General features: G+C 45.4%; 1 protein-coding gene across 17 annotated transcripts in view; it reads right to left on the reverse strand.

Annotated features, from left to right (window-relative positions):
- The window catches only part of LOC137527742 (myosin-1B-like), a 469,182-nt gene that overhangs the window by 149,411 nt on the left and 301,810 nt on the right, over nt 1–17,961 (reverse strand). For 13 of the 17 annotated variants that reach the window (XM_068248583.1, XM_068248582.1, XM_068248586.1 and 10 more), the window contains one exon: nt 10,527–10,715. The exons of 3 other annotated variants lie outside the window; for them this stretch is intronic. The gene's annotated coding sequence lies outside the window, so the exon portion shown is untranslated. The remainder of the gene's footprint in view (nt 1–10,526; nt 10,716–17,961) is intronic. One more of the 17 variants, XM_068248584.1, reaches the window with a different exon arrangement.

Raw genomic sequence — 17,961 nt, forward strand, 5'->3', positions numbered from 1 at the left:
GATCGGTGTACTACTATTCCCAGCAGACACAGAGTGGCAGTAAACAGAATGCTATATAGTGTGGCTGAGCGAGGTACACAGAGTGGCAGTAAACAGAATGCTATATATTGTGGCTGAGCGAGCGGTGTACTACTATTCCCAGCAGACACAGAGTGGCAGTAAACAGAATGCTATATAGTGTGGCTGAGCGAGGTACACAGAGTGGCAGTAAACAGAATGCTATATAGTGTGGCTGAGCGAGCGGTGTACTACTATTCCCAGCAGCGACACAATGACTGGGGGGACCCTGGCTAGCGTGGCTGGAGCGCGAACTACCCTGCCTGCCTACCCAAAGCTAAACCCACAGACAAATGGCGGAGATATGACGTAGTTCGGGTATTTATTTACCCGAACCACGTGACAGTTCGGCCAATCAGAGCGCGTTCGAGTCCGAACCACGTGACCCGTTCGGCCAATCACAGCGCTAGCCGGACGTTCGGGGAACGTACGGCCATGCGCTCTTAGTTCGGCCATGTGGCCGAACGGTTTGGCCGAACACCATCAGGTGTTCGGCCGAACTCGAACATCACCCGAACAGGGTGATGTTCTGCATAACCCGAACAGTGGCGAACACTGTTCGCCCAACACTACCCCACACCATCACACCTCCTCCATGTTTCACGGTGGAAACCAGGCATGTAGAGTCCATCCGTTCACCTTTTCTGCGTCGCACAAAGACACGGTGGTTGGAACCAAAGTTCCTGTGCTCTCTGTGTTTCTTTTGTCTTTCTGGAAGGGCCTTCAGAATACTCTAGCCATCCTCCTAGTGGGTCCATCTAAAAATGGCGCAGGGAAAAAAATGGCGCACCGTTCTGCCGATAAATGTATCATAAAATGTTTTTTACCGTTTTAATGTAAATACATTAAAACGGTAAATAGCGTTTTATGATACATTTATTACGGAACGGTGCGCCATTAAAAAATGCAGGGGGCTAGTATAGGCAGCAGGGGTTGGGGGGAGAGAGACAGCGGGACACTGGAGGGAATAGGCATAGGTGGAGGATATGTGCAATATGCATATATTACCTTGTCCCGGCCGGCAATCGCTCCTTCCCTCCGCTCCCTCACTTCTCCCATTAGTTTGCTTGTAGTCCTGCAGCCAGCCAATCACCATGCAGGGACTGAAACCCACATGGTGATTGGCTGGCTGGCTGCAGGACTACAGCAAACTAACTGAAGGAGTGAAGGAGCGGAGGGAAGGAGCGATCGCCGGCCCGGGACAAGGTAATGTAGGCATATTCCACACAATCACCACCTATGCCTGTTCCCTCCAGTGTCCCGCTGCCTCTCTCCCCCCCCCCCCCCAACCCCCACTGCCTACACTAGCCCCCTGCATTTTTTAAGACTTATAACGCTATTTAGCGTTATAAGTGTAAGGCTCATTGCCTGTGCCTTTTTTTAACACTTATAACTCTAAATGGCGTTATATAATTAAAGTCAATCCGGTGCCATTTTCATTCCCATGGCGCTGTGTGCCATTTTTATCTGTCACACTCCTAGTAGCCTAAACACCAGGGGCGTAGCAATAGCCATAGCAGATGCTATGGGGCCCTGGAGTAGAGGGGACCCAGGTGGTACATGATGTATTCACTATTAAAAGATACCCGAACTGACATGTGACATGATGAGATAGACATGGGTATGTACAGTGCCTAGCACACAAATAACTATGCTGTGTTCCTTTTTTTCTTTTTCTGTCTCAAAGAGTTAAATATCAGGTATGTAAGTGGCTGGCTCAGTCCTGACTCAGACAGGAAGTGACTACAGTGTGACCCTCACTGATAAGAAATTCCAACTATAAAACACTTTCCTAGCAGAAAATGGCTTCTGAGAGCAAGAAAGAGATAAAAAGGGAAATTTCTTATCAGTGAGGGTCACACTGTAGTCACTTCCTGTCTGAGTCAGGACTGAGTCAGCCACTTACATAACTGATATTTTACTCTTTCAGGCAAAGAAAGAAAAAAAGGAACACAGCATAGTTATTTGTGTGCTAGGCACTGTACATACACATGTCTATCTCATCATGTCACATGTCACCTCGGGTATCCTTTAACTTTCTAGTGTTCCTCCACCATCTGTCGGTGCCCATAGACTTTATACAGTAAAATTGCATGAGAATGTAAATTGCCAATTAACTCATAGTGGGGGCAGAGGACATAGCTAAAAAGTGCCTACACCTAAGAGGCCCACGAAAGTTTTGCTATGGGGACTAATAATCTCGAGCTACGCCACTGCTATACACACTTGCAAACAGTGCCCAAATTGATCTCAAACAATCTAATTTTGGAAAACCTCAATTTCAAGTGTGTATGGAACTAATATTCCACCAAAAATAAATTGAAAAAGCTCAAATGCTTAGGTAGATACATTTATCCAAATGCATTGTTGGAATTCTTGTTCTTCCCGTCCTGGGAGATCACTCTCTACTACACAACCACTTTGGATGTCACCATTATGCTGGGAATACACGATTCGTTTCTGCCACAGATAGATGGTTTGACATGTCCAATCTCCCGTTCGATCATTTTGCCACTCGATTTCTGATAGAGGTGAATGGAAAAAGATAAGAAGAACAAGCGGAAGATAAGAGAATTGAGTGCAGAATTGAGCGGCAAAAACGATCGAACGGGGAATCGAGCGGCAGAAGCGCATTGTGTATTCCTAGCATAATGCACCTATACCGATCAAGCTATTGGAAATAGATTGGGGTCTCTGGAAGGGTTTTTGGCATGTGTTCTTTCACTCAAGAGCTAAAAGTTTCCTGAAGAAGTAAAGGGTGTTTCCCAAAGTCTACAGGAATGGCAGGGCGGCTGCTGGGGTCACATGTCTCACAAGCAAGTCTCCAAGTTCTGTGACAGATTTCACATTCTGTTTTCTTAAGTTCTTGACTGGTGGAGAAAGGGTCAGGACAACAGGCGTCTACATCTGAGGAATCCCATGCTAGATTCAACCTCACAGGCCAAGTTTTTCTTAATGTGTAGGGAGTGCGTAGCAAGCAGCAGGTCGTGAGTTATGGCCGACTTTCCTGACAGATCTCACCATGCATTATTTCTTACTACAGACCAAATTTTCTGAACCAGTGCTGGCCACTCACATAAACATATGGTAGGCTGATAGATTTATCTTTTTTGAACTAAAATAATGGTATATTTAAAGGACACCTTTCTTGAGGCAAAGATACGTAAGATAAGCAAAGAGGTATGTTCATGAACAGTGTCGAAGGCCTTTGCAAAGTCCAAGTATATCACATCTACAGCATTCCCAATATCCATATTAGCATTCACTACCTCATAAAAGCTGAGCATGTTAGTCAAACAGGACCTGTCTTTAGTAAACCCATGTTAATGCTGAGAAATAAGATTATTTTCTACTATGAAGTCATGTATAGTATCTCTTAGTAACCCCTCAAATAGTTTGCATACAACTGATGTTAAGCTTACAGGTCTATAATTTCCTGGATCTGATTTTTTGCCCTTCTTAAATAATGGGAAAATGTGGGCTGTACACCAATCCACTGGGACTCTGCCAGTTGAAAGAGAGTCACAAAAAGGTAAGATAAAGGGGTTTATCTATAACTGAACTTAATTCCCTTAGGACCCGAGGATGCATGCCATCTGGGCCAGGTGCCTTGTCTATTTTTAATTTATTTAGTCTTGCCTTCACTTCTTCCTGCGTTAAGTATTTAATATTACAGTTAGAAGATTGAGACTCTTCTGCCTCTGTAATTTGCAACAGTGCTGTTTCCTTTGTGAAGACAGAAGCAAAGAAAGCATTTAATTCCCACCCTCATCCTTTAGGAGTCCTATACAGTCAACCTTTCTTTTTTTAGAGTTGATGTACTTGTAAAACTTTTTGGGGTTAGATTTGATATCCCTAGCGATTTGATTTTCAGCTTCTATCTTTGCGATATAGGGGAATGATGAGGCAGAGAAGAGGAGGGAATGGTAGGTTGATGGGAGGGAACATCATGGCAAGCCTGCCTCTTCCTATCTGCAAATTTTACTTTAGCCAAAAGTCAAATTTTTCAAGGAGGGTAGAAGAGTGGGATGTCTTGACACTCTGAGGAATAAAGACACAGAGACAATGGAAACTCAAAAATCAAAGTTAGTAGGTAATGGATAGTGTATAAAATAAAAAACAATCTACTCACAAAGGTTGGTTGCAATTGGGGAAACCAACCACTTGAGGCAGGTGGAGACATTCTCCACTCGGGGTGTCACAACGGGACTAAATACGGTCACTCTTTTAGGTCAAAAACAACTGGTTGTCACAATGGCATCCACTTTGCAGGGCCTGGCAGAGGCAAGAGAGGCTCCAGCCTCAGGGTGCAGTGTAGGAGGGGGCGCACAACTCACTTAGCTATCATTCTCTATTGCGTTTGAAGCAGAGAGAAATAAGAAAAGAGGATACATGGCAGTGACTGCAAGCCAGATAACTAGAGATTAAGGTGGTGGTGGTGGTGTGTGTGTGTGTGGGGGGGGGGGGAGGGGTTAGGGCACCTGTTAGTCTAATAGCAATCAGTGTGTGACGGCTGGGGTGGGAGGGATGGAGGGGCACACTTTGCCATCTCAGCCTTGGGTGCTGGAGAACCTTGTCCCAGCTCTGCCACCATGATGTAATACCCCCCCCCTCCCCCCCCATTTTTTTTTTTTCAAGGAACATTTGTGTACATGTTTGCAATCTTTTATATGCGCTCATGCATGTGTCATTTCGCATAGCAACTTTTCCGCGAATACCGTGAAGTTCATTTGCGTGAAAATCCACGTCAAAATGGTATGCAAATTTTCATGTAAAAATGTGCAAATTTTCTATTGACTTGCATTAACATTAACACAGATCTATTGTCTGGATTTTAAATGTAGAAAATTTACAAACGTAATTTTGTACAGACTTGCTAGTGCAATACAAGCGTTGGGATGCAAGACACCTTACAGCAAGCGTGTTTTCGCAGCCCTGCAAATCACATGCGAATATTAATGAGTGTAACCCCTGCCTTAATCATTTTGATTAAAGTTGGTAGTAAGCTATCGACCAACAAAACTGTTTTGTAAGCATCAGTTGGATTTTGGATAGTTTAGGGCAGAGATGGTCATCCACCAATCCATGCATCTGGACCATCCAGGGTTGCATGGCACTTATCAGTAAACAAGACTTTGAAAATAATTTGTGTAGTTCTGGGTCCACAGCAGCCGTTTCTGCTTTGTGAGCATTGGTTAGGGATGGCTGAATAACTGCAATGCTCTGGAGGATCCAGCACCTTGAAGTTCACAGGACTCCGGAGGTACCAGCAGCTTCAAATGCCTGTTTGCTGCTTTGTAATGGCATTTTAGCAGCTGCTCTCTTAATCGAATGAATTGGTCTGGCAGAAAACCGTCTTAATTTTGCCTTTATCTGTGTATGTGCTGAGTCAAACACAAATATTTTAACAGTACGATTATGCTTAAAGAGAACCAGAGATGAAGCAACCTCATGTATTTTACCTTATAAATCAGTGGGAACATGACAGTAAACACCTAATCTGCTCTTTGTTACATTGTTCTCTGTTTAATTTGCCTGTTATCACCTCTAAGATAAGAATCCCGACTAAGCAGTCGGTCTGGCTTTGCTACAGAATAATTATAGCTGAGACTGTGTTCTTTGCTGTCTTCAAGTCCAAGCCTGCCCCCTGCTGGCTTTGCTCAGGAATCATTATAGCTGAGTCATTATAGCAAAGCCAGAATCAATGCTCAGTCCGGGATTCTTATCTCAGCTAGATAACAGACACTTTTAGCAGTGAGGATGGAACAGAGAGCATGGTAAATGTTTTCTCTAATGTTCCCACTGATTTCTATGGTAAAATACACAAGGGTGCTTCGTCTCTGGTTCACTTTAAGTTTTCATGAAATATCTAAGGCATTCAACTATTTCACACTTTTTTCTGCAGCAGAGAGATCCTTTTGTCTTTCCCAAATTTCTTGAAAATGGTGGTCTGCTTTATAATTTGGAATGTTTTCTTAAAGAGACTCTGAAGTTTCCCAAAATTTCACTAGCACTTAAGCAGTATAACCCAAGCTAAAACGCTTCATCCCCGCGGCAGATCGCTGTGTTTAACCCCCCAAATACCGGGGGAAAAATTCACGACTTTCAAAGCGTGGATTTTGCTTCCTGGGGAGGCAGAGCTTTGAGCTGCAACTCTGCCACCATGCGCATCAATCCGCGTGTATCTCCGCCCCTCCCCCACCCCTCTCAGTGAAAGAACACTGAAAGGGGCAAGGAGAGGCAGCGATCAGTGGGATTGACATGCATGGAGGCAAAGCTCTGCCTCTATCAGGAAGCCCCCCCCCCCCCCCGATTTCAGCCCCAGGGATTTTGAGGGTATAAGACCCTTGTTCTGCTGCTGGGATGCGGTGTTTTAGCTTGGGTTATACTGTTTAAGAGAATTCTGAGTCCCTTTAAGTAGTTTTTCCTTTAATTTGGTTTCCCTGGCAAACTAATTATCAGAGGTGTCCGAGATTGATTTCGGTGAGCAAATGAGCCCTGAGACACAATACCATCCATGAGTTTAACTGAATAACAAAACACTAAGGGCTCATTCTCAATTAAAAGCGCAAAACTCTATCGATTTGCACGGTAAAATCACTGTACACTCTCACGATTTTTGAGCGATCGCAATTATCGCTTTTTAACCACTGTACCGCGATTGCTCTAAAATCACAGAAAAAAGCCGCAGGCACCCCAGTTTTGCAATTGCCGCTAATTGTGAATCTCCCGCCGCAGCAATCGCGTCAGTGAAATCACTGCCATTAGTTAGTATTGCACTAGCGCTTTAAAAAGCGCTGGTGCTTCGGTGATTAGCAGGAATCACCCACTAATTGTCTCAGCGAGAACGGGCCCTTAGGCCTTGTTCACATTAGGCAACACAGATGGCCGTCCATTTGGAAAGCAAGCGCACACGATCGCACGCCATCTGCGTTGCTGGGCGTTGTGCTGCTGATCCCATTCATTTAAATCTTCGGGATCCCGAGTGTGCCTGAAGACAGAACACTCCGTACTGCGCATGGGCAGTATGGAGCGGCCAATCTTTGGGAGCACTCGGGATCCTGAAGACTTCCGAAGCCTCCAGCAGTGGCAGAGAGCAATCTCTAACCCATCGGTTGGAGACGGCTAACAGGGAGCCAGCACTGGAATGAGAGGACCAGGAGAGAAGAGGGAAGGATCTATAGGACCCAGAGCCTTCCCTCTTTTTAGGTGAGTATCTGTTTAACTACTTACAGTGGCTTGCAAAAGTATTCGGCCCCCTTGAAGTTTTCCACATTTTGTCACATTGCTGCCACAAACATGAATCAATTTTATTGGAATTTGACATGAAAGACCAATACAAAGCGGTGTACACATGAGAAGTGGAACGAAAATCATACATGATTCCAAACATTTTTTACAAATCAATAACTGCAAAGTGGGGTGTGCATAATTATTCATCCCCCTTTGGTCTGAGTGCAGTCAGTTGCCCATAGACATTGCCTGATGAGTGCTAATGACTAAATAGAGTGCACCTGTGTGTAATCTAATGTCAGTACAAATACAGCTGCTCTGTGACGGCCTCAGAGGTTGTCTAAGAGAATATTGGGAGCAACAACACCATGAAGTCCAAAGAACACACCAGACAGGTCAGGGATAAAGTTATTGAGAAATTTAAAGCAGGCTTAGGCTACAAAAATATTTCCAAAGCCTTGAACATCCCACGGAGCACTGTTCAAGCGATCATTCAGAAATGAAAGGCATATGGCACAACTGTAAACCTATCAAGACAAGGCCATCCACCTAAACTCACAGGCCTAACAAGGAGAGCGCTGATCAGAAATGCAGTCAAGAGGCCCATGGTGACTCTGGATGAGCTGCAGATATCTACAGCTCAGGTGGGGGAATCTGTCCATAAGACAACTATTAGTTGTGCACTGCACAAAGTTGGCCTTTATGGAAGAGTGGCAAGAAGAAAGCCATTGCTAACCGAAAAGCATAAGAAGTCCCGTTTGCAGTTTGCCACAAGCCATGTGGGGGACACAATAAACATGTGGAAGAAGGTGCTCTGGTCAGATGAGTCCAAAATGGAACTTTTTGGCCAAAATGCAAAACGCTATGTGTGGTGGAAAATTAACACTGCACATCACTCTGAACACACCATCCCCACTGTCAAATATGGTGGTGCCAGCATCATGCTCTGGGGTGCTTCTCTTCAGCAGGGACAGGGAAGCTGGTCAGAGTTGATGGGAAAATGGATGGAGCCAAATACAGGGCAAACTTGGAAGAAAACCTCTTGGAGCCTGCAAAAGACTTGAGACTGGGGCGGAGGTTCACCTTCCAGCAGGACAACGACCCTAAACATAAAGCCAGGGCAACAATGGAATGGTTTACAACAAAACATATCCATGTGTTAGAATGGCCCAGAATATAAATCCAATCGAGAATCTGTGGCAAGATCTGAAAACTGCTGTTCACAAACGCTGTCCATCTAATCTGACTGAGCTGGAGCTGTTTTGCAGCGAAGAATGGGCAGGGATTTTAGTCTCTAGATGTGCAAAGCTGGTATAGACATGCCCTAAAAGACTAGCAGCTGTAATTGCAGCAAAAGGTGGTTCTACAAAGTATTGACTCAGGGGGCCAAATAATTACGCACACCCCACTTTGCAGTTATTGATTTGTAAAAAATGTTTGGAATCATGTATGATTTTCGTTCCACTTCTCCCATGTACACCACTTTGTATTGGTCTTTCATGTGGCATTCCAATAAAATTGATTCATGTTTGTGGCAGTAATGTGACAAAATGTGGAAAACTTCAAGGGGGCCGAATACAAGCAACTGTACGTACTAGTGGCCTCTGCCCCCTTAAAGGGGTTCTTCCGCGAATGAGGAAAAAAAATCAAAATGGTTTATGCATAATCTATTAAAAATCCTTCTAAAATAGTGTGAAAAGTTTTTTTAAAAAATGAATGGTTTCACCAATACAACATGTAATGTATACAGTGACGGCTGAGGTGACTGTGAGGCTAATCCATTTGTTAGGGGTGGTTTTTTTGTTACTGTCATTTCACAAGCTGCTCCCTACCTAGTTTTCATTGCTGTAATGCAGGGCTATGATGAAGTGCTGTGCAATGGCAGTTACAGCTGAATAACGGCTGTGCTGCTCTGTAGTTTCTGCTTGTACTTCCTTACAGAGCTGACCCCCCTCCCCCCCCTCTCTGTACTGTACTGTACTGAACTGTAGCTCAGGCAGCTAACTTGCCGTGCAATGGATAGGAAGTCCTCTGCACAGACGCTGAAGTCTGGTTGCCCGGCAACGAGGTAAACACGTGATTTGCTCCGAAGAGCTGCCCGACCTCTGCCTACAGGGAGAGGCGGGGGGAGGGGGGTCAGCTCTGTGAGGAAGTACAAGCAGAAACTACAGAGCAGCACAGCCGTTATTTTAATAGCTGTAACTGCCATTGCACAGCACTTCATCATAGCCCTGCATTACAGCAATGAAAACTAGGTAGGGAGCAGCTTATGAAGTGAAAGTAACAAAAAAAACACCCCTAACAAATGGATTAGCCTCACAGTCCCGTCAGCCGTCACTGTATACATTACATGTTGTATTGGTGAAACCATTCATTTTTTTGAAAAAATTTTCACACTATTTTAGAAGGATTTTTAATAGAACATGCATAAACCATTTTGATTTTTTTTCCTCATTCGCGGAAGAACCCCTTTAAGGACCAAAGACCGCTGGCACAGAAGCGGTGGAATCCCGTCGAATTGCCGCCCATATCCGTCACAACCGCCATTACCTCCGCACGTCGGGATCCTGGGCCACACACTCTGCCTGTCTCTATGACGGCAGAGTTCCTGTGAGCCGGTAAGGAGCCGCTTTCATTGGCTCCTGACCCTGTCTTTCAATGTAAGCCAATGGGAGTGGCTTACATTGAAAGACAGGGCCAGGAGCCAATGAAATCAGCTCCTGACCCGCTCACAGGGCTCTGCCATCATAGAGACAGGCAGAGCCAGTGAGCTGCGGCAACAGACGGCGGGGATTAAGCAACAAGATAGGCGGGAGCGACGGAAACGGCAGATGCGTGCAGCAGCGGCTAATTGAAGTCTACGCCCTGCCAGCCAGATGACCACCAAAACAGGAAGTAGATTTCAATTAGCTCAGTCCTTAAGTAGTTAAAAAAGAAAAAAAATTGCTTCATACTCCCTTTAAACACAATCTGCATAATAATTTGGGGCGCAGCGTAAAGACACTATTCCTATACAATGCCCAATCCAATGAAAGTTCAAAGAGCTCATTTGCATTGCTCTCTTTTATACATATACCTACAATAAAGACAGAAAGAAGGCTGGAATGCCGCTTTGAAGGCCACCTGCCACTGACAGATATATGTGTGTGTGTGTATACAGTATATATAGGTCAGTGTGTGTTTGTGTGGGCATGTCAATCTGCGATGAGTTATAACAGTTGCTTCTCATTACACACCATTCCTCAGCCAGTCCCCAAACTGGCCACCTTCGTAGAGACACGGTGTCACATACTGCCAGCCCAGCCTGACCCGGAAGACACAACGTTGACCCCTAGGGGAGGCAGGCTGTAAATACGTTTGCCAGATGTCTGCAGTGATTTCTAGGGATTCTGCAAGTGTTTCCTGAAGGTAGACACAAAGAGGACCTGTCGTGAAAACAAAAATAAGCAAACAAAATAGCTTTTTTTTTTATAATAGTCTGTGTTTGCCCATTGTGAAATCTTTCCTCACCCTGATTTACAATCTGAAATTAATCACAGGTGGCAACATCTTTAGTCCTGTCAGGCGCAGTTCTGGGGAATGTTTGTTTCTGAGAATTTCAAAGCCAGTAAAAAAAATGTCTGGTCTCCCAGAATGCCCTGGGAGGAGAATACACATACCGTATCTAATTGGCCAAGACTAAGCATCCCCGGGAGGGCGGGTTGCATACCAATAAACAGCAATTTCTAGATACAGTAAGTGTTTCTGATGCTGAAACCAAGATAATTACCATAAAAGTGAGTATACTGAATAATTTACTGTAGTCTACTCTATATCACTACAGGGCCTCTTTAACCACTTCAGCCTTTAGTGTTTTTTCACCTCATGCATCCGAGCAATTTTCACCTCCCATTCATTTGCCAATAACTTTATCACTACTAATCACAATGAAATGATCTATATCTTGTTCTTTCCGCCACCAATCAGGCTTTCCTTGGGTGGTACATTTTTCTAAGATCTATTTTATTCTAAATGCATTTTAATGGGAATATTAAGAAAAAAATTAAAAAAATGCATTATTTGTCAGTTTTCGGCCATTATAGCCTTAAAATAATACCTGCTACCATGATTAAAACCCACGTATTTTATTTGCCCATTTGTCCCGGTTATTACACCATTTAAAGGGACTCCGAGCTCATAAAAAAATGAAAGTTGTACTCACGTGGGGCTTTCTCCAGCCCAGTGCTGGTCGGGAGGTCCCACGACGGCGTCCTGGCTCTTCTCCTTCTCCCCGCTCCAGAATGGCTGACAGGCCGCAGCCCGGGCGACACTCTACCGAGTGTCGGGCTGCTCCTTCCGCGTATGACGCGGATTACGTCACACGCCGGCCGCCTCGCGTCATCACGGCGGTCGGCGTGGCAGTACGGCGCATGCGCGCTTTAATGGCGCATGCGCAGTACTTTCACGCCGGCCGCCGTGATGACGCGAGGCGGCCGGCGTGTGACGTAATCCGCGTCATACGCGGAAGGAGCAGCCCGACACTCAGCAGAGTGTCGCCCGGGCTGCGGCCTGTCAGCCATTCCGGAGCGGGGAGAAGGAGAAGAGCCAGGACGCCGTCGTGGGACCTCCCGACCAGCACTGGGCTGGAGAAAGCCCCAGGTGAGTACAACTTTCATTTTTTTATGAGCTCGGAGTTCCTTTAAATTATGTCCCTATCACAATGTATGGCACAAATATTTTATTTGGAAATAAAGGTGCATTTTTTCAGTTTTGCGTCCATCACTATTTACAAGCTTATGAGTAAAAAAATATTAGTAATATAACCTCTTGACATGCATATTAAAAAAGTTCAGACCCTTAGGTAACTATTTATGTTTTTTTTTTAATTGTATTTTTTTTTATTAAAAATTGTATTGAAATATTTTTGGGTGTGTGAGAGGTAAACATTTAATTTTAAATGTAAAAATGTCTATTCATTTAAAAAAAAAGTATGTAGATGTAGTTTTACTATTTGGCCACAAGATGGCCACAGACAATTTTTTGTTTTGGGCTTCCTGTAAGCGTACTTACAGGAAGTGAAGAGGTGATTTGTAACAGAACGATCTTGGCTTCTCCACAGAAGCCAGCGATCGTTGTAACGGGGACTTAGATCAATGAATGGGATCTGCATTCCCATTCATTGATCTCTGGGCTAAAGGGCGGCCCGCGCACCCTGTCGGTTCCGGTCCTGCCAATCCCGCGGCTCCGTTTTTTCATGGACGTACCTCCTACATCCAGCATGCATATTTGGACCTAGGAGCTACGTCCTAAATGCTAAAGTGGTTAAGAACTAAAATCGGTCAAAAGATTCATCTGAAATGTTGGTCTTTAGTTGGGCCATTGTTAAATTGATGGTAATATCTTCATAATATCAAAATCAAGTGATAATTGGATCATGTATGGGCAGCTCAGGGGTGCGTACACACATCCAATTTTGATTAGGTAGATTGACTGGGGAAAGCTCATTCGTCGTGGGGCATCGCTGTGAGGTTCCCCAATCCATCTTCCGATGTCTTCAGGTGAGTATTCAGCATTAGACAAACACATCACCTGGCTACAGCCATGCAATGTGTACTGTTTCTATAGTGAGAGGGGAGGGGGGAAGACATGATAGAGCGGCTTCCTGTAGGCGAGTTAGAGAGGGAAACAATGTGCTCATTTGTCACTGTTAACGATCCACAGTTGGATCTTTAACATTACAGGGCAGCTATACACACGATAGAGTCTGGGCCAAGATGGCCTGAAACACGCAAATTCCTCCAGATGACATTCATTGTGTATTTGATAATTGCTAGGACAGGAAGAGGGAGGCTTGCCACAACATTCCCTCATTCACCCTCCCTATCCTAGCCCCTTTTACTCCCCTTAGGGGGGCGGGGAACAGCAGGGACTATCACGGCAATCTTGCCTATTCCTGTCTGAAAATATTTTTCAGTGAGGAGTGATTGTGGGGACCAAGGAGAGGAACAGACTCCGCACAAAGATATGTGGATCCACGCTCCGGAATATAAGACGCACCCAGGTTTAGAGGGCAAAAACTAGGGGGAAAAATATATACTAAACCTGGTGCGTCCATGTTCCAGGAGCCTCTTGTACATATTCTCCCCAAATGATGTCCTTCTGTGCCCCCCATGTGTCCTCCTGTGTCCCCATGCCTACGTACTCGTAGCTACCATCACTACTGAGCATGACTGCAGACGTGGGGTTTTCTTCTCCCAGGTAACAACACCAGTATCACACGATGACATGCATGGTGTTACAGACCCTGAATTGCACTCGTGGCTGGGAGGCCGGCAGGGTCCTATGTAAAGGGTGGCCTTAGTATGAAATCTATAGAGGGATCATCAAATGAATTTTAGAGAGTTCTCTCTAAGGGCTCATTCACACTACAAGAGCTTTTCTGAGAGCTTTGTGATTTGAAAAGCTCTTGCTAATGTAATGCTATGGGTGTGATCCCACTTGAGCGATGTGATTTTGTAAAAATCCCCCATAGCATTGCATTAGCAAGAGCTTTTATTATCTCTAGCGCTTAAAGAGAGTCTGAAGCTAAAATAAATCATACTTTTTACCTGCTATTTAGCTTAAAGGGATACTGTAGGGGGTCGGGGAAAATGAGTTGAACTTACCCGTGGCTTCTAATGGTCCCCCGCAGACATCCTGTGCCCGCACAGCCACTCACCGATGCTCCGGCCCCGCCTCCGGTTCACTTCTGGAATTTCAGACTTTAAAGTCTGAAAACCACTGCGCCTGCGTTGCTGTGTCCTCGCTCCCGCTGATGTCACCAGGAGTGTATTGTGCAGGCCCAGTATGGCCTGTGTCTGCGCAGTACGCTCCTGGTGACATCAGCGGGAGCGAGGACACAGCAACGCAGGCGCAGTAGTATTCCTTTAAGGAGTATGAGGAGAAGAGAAACACTGCATTCCCACGGCTAAACGTGGGCTTTATTACCCCCAAATCCCAGGGGCAAAATGCAGGGAGCGCTTCCTGTAAGAGGCAGAGATTTGCACTGTAGCTCTGTCTCTACTGGAGGCAATCTCCGCTGATCGCTGCCTCTCCCCGCCCCTCTCAGTCTTCCTTCACAGAGAGGGGTGGGGAGAGGCGGAGATCCACGCGCAGATTGACTTCAGTAGAGGCAGAGCTACAGCACTTAGCTCTGCCTCCCCGGGCAGCAAAATCCCCGACTTTGAAAGTCGTGGATGTTTGCTCTGGGATTTGGGGGTATAAAGCCCTCGTTTGGCCGCTGGAATGCAGCGTTTCACCTCTGCTCATATTCCTTAAAGGAAAACCAGAGATGATCGCTTTGGCACAAAATAAACATATCCCCCAATAGATTTGACAAAATAAATACTATACCTGGTATTTTAGCCACTCTGGTGCGCCATTTTTTGTGTTTTTTTTAACTAAAACTCCATGCAAAACTCAGTTCATCGTAAAAGCATATTATTTAGTGGGCTGTGTGCAAAATGAAATCACCATTTCTAAAAACCTCCTATGACTAACAAATTAAAAAAAAACGGTTTTCAATATACCCTAACATTAGCAGCTCCTCCCATCTCATCACAGCTTTCTGTGATGCTGCAAATATACAGAACAGGAAAGCAGAGCCAGAAGAGGGCAGGCTTGGGCTTGAAAAGACATCAGAGAAGACAGACTCGGCTATAATGATTCCTGAGCAAAGCCAGACTGAATGTTCGGTCGGGGATTTCAGGGCTGGTTAGAAGCAGGCTGAGCAGTGAATAATGAAACGGAGAGCAGGGTAGGTGTTTTCTCGAATGCTCCCACTGATATATATGGTAAAATACTTGAGGGTGCTTCGTCTCTGGTTCACTTTAAGCTAAATAGCAGGTAAAAAGAAGAATTTATATTCGCTTCAGACTCTCTTTAAAAAGCTTTTGTAGTGTGAACCAGCACTAAGTGCATGTAAACATCAGACTTCAACTGTATATGAGGACTGCATTCCGCGATCTTAGACTGACATCAGTGGTGCGTTTTTCTACGAATTGGAGCGGCCCTGATTTCTGTATAATTAATTGCCCATTGTGAATGGAGGCCTTTATTGAAGTTTTCTCTTCCGAGTAAGCGCCATTTCCTGCCCTCGGAGATCCAGGGCCCAGGTGTGTAACCCCAGGTGGGGTCATAAAATCTAATTTTGGGCTCACCTCAGTGGCAGCTAGGCATCCTGTCGGAAGCAATCTCTTTTAAGCTTGCTGGAACAGTGGCACGGTGACAGCTGGGGTCCCCTCTCTGATAACGCAGCCTGCATTATGTGCTGAAGGGCCGCACACTGTGCACATCCAGGAGGCGGGAGGGGGGAAAAAACAATGGAAATACCGGGAAGCCGTGCTTTAAATCTGATTTTGTTTGCCTGCAGGACTCTGCTAAATATAGCGGCGTGTATATTGCCTGCTGGGGTCTGGCAGCAAGTTGGAAATAACAATCTATGTTCTTATCTGCAGGGCACACCTCGCAAGTCAGGAACATATTCCCTGCTAATGATAGCCGGCCTTTCATATCTCCCGAGACACAGGGAAAAGAATATTACATCTCATCCGCACAAACGCAATCTGCTAAATTGCTGCTTACAAGATTTCAGATCCTTAAAGAACAGCCAGAAGCATGTATATTATCTATACATTCTATCTATCTATCTATCTATCTATCTATCTATCAAGCATGAGTTGTTGTTATTATTATTTATATGGCGCCGTCATCTCCCGTAGTGATGTACAGAGTATATCGTCTTGTCATTAACTGTCCCTCAGAGGAGCTCAAAATCTAATCCTTACCATAGTCATAGGTGTGTGTATGTATCGTGTAGTGTAGGTATCGTCTAGGGCCAATTTAGAGGGAAGCCAATTAACTTATCTGTATGTTTTTTAGGCTATGGGAGGAAACCAGAGTACCCGGAGAAAACCCACACAGATACAGGGAGAATATACAAACTCTATGCAGATAGTACCCTGGCTGAGATTTGAACCAGGGACCCAGCGTTGCAAGGCGAGAGCGCTAACTGCTACGCCACTGTGCTTCTGTGTGCTCTCTCTCTCTCTCTCTCTATGGGCTTGATTCACAAAAGAGTGCTAACTGTTAGCACGGGCGTTTTCGCGCAAATTTTCGCATTGCACGCGATCGCGAAGTTTCGTGCGCAAACGTGAATTTTCCAGCAAAATCGATATCGTTTTCGCGCGCAAAATGTTATCGTTTCACACGAAAATTCGTGATCGTGTGCAATGCGAAAATTCGCGCGAAAACGCCCGTGCTAACAGTTAGCACTCTTTTATGAATCAAGCCCTATCTCTAAAAAAATTAACAATTTAAATATATGGCCCAAAAACCTGTTTCTGCTGCAGATCATAAACGCACTGCGTTGCGACTGATTTTTGCCAGTCCTAACTTACTTTTTTGTGCTTTTCTTTTTCCTGTGGGATATAAATTTGGCATTGCATTCACAATTTGATTGGCAGTAAAAAAAATTACATTAAATCTTAAAAAAAATCGCATAGCACTGTGACCACGTTTGGTATGCGCTCCCATTGAACATTACACAAACGTATATGCTCAAAAACTAAAGCAGGCAGTGCGTTTGTGTAGAAAAAACACATCAGTTTAGTAGAAACCCTGCACCACAACTGGCAACGCCGCAAAACAATTTATATTGTACTACTGGCGTTGTTGTGATCAGAAAACCGCACACATTCTGATAATCAAATGGAAACACACACAGTGGAAACAGGTCCTTGGACTAATGGTGAGCGCACGCCACATCCTGACTGAGGCAGTAGCTGTGGTACAGACATGCATGCCTGACTTGGCTGTGGGGAAGGAGACCCCCCATGGTGAAGGACTGCAATGACACCTAGCCGAAGAATATTCATCACAGCCGACTGCTATTCCCTGCAGATGAGCTGAGTGTAGCGTACCAGCAAACAGCACACAGACAAGAAATCATTGTCTGATTTGACCTCAAAGACCCCTTTCTACAAGCAGCTAAAGGTGGCTAGCGCTCGGCATGGTGGTCAGGTGGTCGCCCCCATAGAGTTTCATCTGAGGAAGGCGGTTATGTCCTCAGACACAGCGTGAGACGATTTGAATGCAACCGTGTGTCAAATGTGACATGCACAGCGCAAATGCTGTCATCTGATTGTTTAATTGCAGTTGAAAAGAGGCCTTAACCTCCTGAGCCATGGAAAAGAGGCCTTAACCTCCTGAGCGATAATCCCGAGCTGAGCTCGGGGTATATCGCGCAGGAGGATTTCTCAGGCCCTGGTGGGCCGATTTGCATAATTTTTTTTTTGTTACACGCAGCTAGCACTTTGCTAGCTGCGTGTAACTTCCGATCGCCGCCGCCCGCCGCCGCTCGCCGTGCAGTCCCCCCCCTCTCCGACCCCTTGCGCAGCCTGGCCAATCAGTGCCAGGCAGCGCTGAGGGGTGGATCTGGACTCCCTCCGACGTCACGACGTCCATGACGTCGGTGCCGTCATCCCGCCCCGTCGCCATGGCGACCGGGGAAGCCCAGCAGGAAATCCCATTCTGAACGGGATTTCCTGCTTACTCTGATTGCCGAAGGCGATCGGAGTGGGTGGGGGGATGCCGCTGCGCTGCGGCTATCATGTAGCGAGCCCTGGGCTCGCTACATGATTTAAAAAATAAAAA

The sequence above is a fragment of the Hyperolius riggenbachi genome, chromosome 8 (assembly GCF_040937935.1).
Source record: "Hyperolius riggenbachi isolate aHypRig1 chromosome 8, aHypRig1.pri, whole genome shotgun sequence".
NCBI classification, from domain to species: Eukaryota; Metazoa; Chordata; class Amphibia; order Anura; family Hyperoliidae; genus Hyperolius; species Hyperolius riggenbachi.